The sequence below is a fragment of the Hibiscus syriacus genome, unplaced genomic scaffold, assembly GCF_006381635.1.
Source record: "Hibiscus syriacus cultivar Baekdansim isolate YM2019G1 unplaced genomic scaffold, ASM638163v2 tig00116939_pilon, whole genome shotgun sequence".
Lineage (NCBI taxonomy): Eukaryota > Viridiplantae > Streptophyta > Magnoliopsida > Malvales > Malvaceae > Hibiscus > Hibiscus syriacus.
Window position 1 is genome coordinate 532,347 of NW_024063477.1, and position 3,855 is coordinate 536,201.

Consider the following 3,855-nt stretch of genomic DNA (forward strand, 5'->3'; position numbering starts at 1 on the left):
GTTACAAACCAACAAAGGAGCAAAAAAAGCTGAAAAGCCTTTCTAGAACACTTTTTCATGACACTGGTCAAAAGCAATGCTAAACTAGAAATGAGTTATAATCAATCACCTGGGTGACAGTATCTTCAAGTCTAACATTGGTATTCTTAAGGTCAGCCGCGGCCTTGTTCACTGTAAATGTGCACAGAACAGAATTTATATTTTAAATTTGTATTTTTTAAGCCATTCCTACGATTACATCAAGATGATGGTCATAATGTTCACCTTGGCGTCAATTTTATCCATCAAGGAACTTGCCTATCTAATTCCTGCAGATACCACAGGATACAATATCTGACATGAATGTTACAATAACTTCACAAAGTACAAGATAACAAATATTTATACTCATAAATGAAGATCAAGTCAGCTTTATCTCATTCATATCAGAGCCTGTTCTTTAAAGTATCCAAACCTTCTGAAATCATATCCAAACCCTAGTCCTGTATGGATGACCAAAGAAACAAGAAGTAAAACATAGCTAAACAAATGTTGTTTATGCAGTTAATAGTCAACCAAGCTTCGTTCCAGTAAGAAAGATGCTCATAAAGTATCCAAACCTTCTGAAATCATATCCAAACCCTAGTCCTGTATGGATGACCAAAGAACAAGAAGTAAACATAGCTAAACAAATGTGGTGTATGCAGTTAATAGTCAACCAAGCTTCGTTCCGTAAGAAAAGATGCTCATAAAATAGGAACCAAACATTTGACATGCCTGCTTGATTCTCCGCATTTCATACTCTTGCCTGAATTGACTTGACTGCTCGGATTCTTGAAAGTATTCATTGTCAAATCGTCCATCTGGGACCAAAATGAATATGTAATACAAAAAGAAAAGAAAAAGATGTTCCGGACCAAAAATCCAGAGATCATAAAAAGAATAACTGATAACCATGCATTATGAACTATGAGATTGTGAATTTCTCACCGCAAACAGTCAGATGGCAGAAAAGATTAAAGAGCAATTTTGGATAAATGATATGAACATAAGCTAAGTAACCTCCTCTAACTATTCTTGAAGATATAAAATTGAAGTACAAAATTTAAAAAAAATAGAGATAGCACTCTCTTTCCACATTTTTGTTGGGTTCCTAACTCTTATTCCTATTTCTCCATTTATCTTCCAAATTCTTCTCTTTTCTATTTGAACCAAATTTTGTTCTTGATCCACCTTTTTCCAACTTTTCATCTTATGTTTGCATCAGCTAATTCAAAGATGAAATAATATTCCTCAATCATTACGGGAGGCACCACCAACAAACTGAACCATTCCACCCTACCTACCCTCCCTAACAACAAAAAACAAAGGAGAAAAAGATAACAAAATATAAAGTGTTCAGTTTTAATCAAAATGGTATAAAAAGATTGGCAAGTTGGAAAAGGCAGTAAACAGTGAAACATGAAGCCTACCAATATAAAATCTCAATAAACTTAACAAGCAATTTCAATGGAGTTAAAGATCACCTGAATCAAACTTAATTGCAGTAGCAGAAGCTGAAGATGCTGAAGACATCCAACCTCCAGTTTGTTTAGGAGCAGCCATTCCATCAAGTATAGCTTGAATCCTATCTGGCAATGTAAGGACCATATCATACGAGCAGCCATCTCTTCAGTTGAAATCCCTTTAACCTGTAAATGAATTTCAAATCTATCACAATGGAAGTCCAAACTAGTCAACTCTTTAGTCCACAATAGATATTCCAAATATCCCTAAACAAGTAAAAACCAAAAACAAATACATTATTAAAAATGCCAATTCTGTTTGCTTGGACAGCACTACAAATCTGAAATACATTATAAAAATGTCAGTTCTGTTTGCTTGAACAACATTACCAATCTATCAACAGTCAAACGAGCTCACATTTACAATAAATTGTTAAACAATTTGGGCAATTCTAAAGACGACAAAAAAGTAAACCTTCTTAACGGCCATCTCTGCAGCTTAGCGACCCCCTCAAGCAATGGAGCTTTAGTTCGACGAATCTCAGGATTCACTGCACAGAAGATGCCTTACTCTTCTCCTTGGAAGCAAGCTCCGCTTTTTAAATAAAAAAAATTAATCATAAAAACCGAATTCCTACTAAAAATGGTCAATTAAGCAAAGACTGACACTATGAATCTCAATTAACCTAATCATAAGACTAGCTTAAACCTAACGATCTCAACAAATAAGATTACAGAACTGAATTCGACCGGAGCTACCTCAAGAGCGGATTCAATGTCAACTTGACGGCGGCGTATGCGCGAGCGAAAGCATCGTCACCGGAGACATTTTGGTCTCTCTGCTTTTCGACGTCGTATTTTTCGTACCTCTTGCAGATCACATCTACTTTTTCCAGTATATCGATCACACTCATCTTAGTTTTAGTTAACAGATCAACCAATGCGGCTGTTTGGATGAGAAGAAATCGAGAGGAAAAAGAATGATTTTCTTTGTTGCTGTTTGTTTTCCACGTCGTCCAAGGAACCAACTCTAGATTCAAAGAAGGGATATATAGTCAAATGGTCCACTAATATTTAGGTAAGTTTTTGTTTCACCACTGATGTTTCAAAAGTCACAAATCGGTCACTACGTTATCGTTTGTTACAAATTGGACACTCGATGTTAATAGCCGTTAACAGGCGTGACGGAAAACACACGTGGACTGTTAGTTGCTACCTGAATGGTTGACCGCCACAATGAAGAACTTCACTTCTCCCTTTGACTGGTGTTTTATCAAATATTAAAAAAATAATTAAACAATAAAATGACCGGGAAAATCAAGAGAAAATTTGATACCCTTTCTTCTTCCATTCTTCACTTCTTCCTCCACGAAAGAAGCAGTTTCAGAAAGTTTTAGAGATGGTTTGAGAGAAATAAGGAAACGTGAAAAACAAAGAGAGAGAAACATAGAAAGTTAGTGACTAAGAGAAAACGAGCAATCTTGGATTAAGATGATTCGAATGATTGGGTTTGAGAAATATTTTAGGGTTTAAAGTGAATATGCACTTACATGGAGGCTACGGTAAAAAGGGACAATGCAATGCTTTACAGTAAGCTTTCTTTGAGTTTGAGATAAAGGTAAAACCCTAGGTTTTTTATAGAAAATCGATGGTTTTCTTTAAAATAATGATTCTTTGTTTATAGTTTACAACTTTACTGATTTTCTTTTGACAAAAAAGTATGTGGTCATTGAACATTTAACTATTAGGTTTTCACATGTATTTTGATATGGTTTTTTGAAATAGTTTTATATGGTTTTCTTGACAAAAAGGTTGATGAAATATTGATATGAAATCATTTTCTGAAATAATTTGTTGATTCTTTTGTTATATGTTTACAACTTTACAACTTTACTTGCATGCTTTATGTTTATGACCACTTTTCATGTTGATATTATATGTTATATGATATGATATGTTATACAACTTTACAACTTTACTTTCAATGATTTCTGTTATATGTTATATGATTTCTATCAAAATGTATATATATTATATCACTTTATATCCACTGATGTATACTCATGCATGCTATTTGAATGTAGTAGTTTGTGCTATGTTGTAAAGGTTTTGACATGTGGTATATGTTGAATGTTGACTTTTGTGAAATATGTGGGATATGTTGACTTTGTGGTTTTGACATGTTTGTATGTTGAATGTTATATTGTTGTGGACCATGCAGTTTAATAAAATATTTTGAATGTTGTAATGTTGTGTCCCTACATGTTTGAAAAATAATGGTTAATATTGTGTCTTATGTACCACAAAGATTTGATAATTATGATGACTTTATGAGTGTTATATGTGTATAAGTGTGATATGCTTGTAACTA

At 33.7% G+C, this 3,855-nt stretch overlaps 1 pseudogene; it reads right to left on the reverse strand.

The window, feature by feature from the left end:
* Nucleotides 1-425: 425 nt before the first annotated feature.
* Nucleotides 426-2,398, reverse strand: LOC120188237 (annotated as a pseudogene).
* Nucleotides 2,399-3,855: the final 1,457 nt, after the last annotated feature.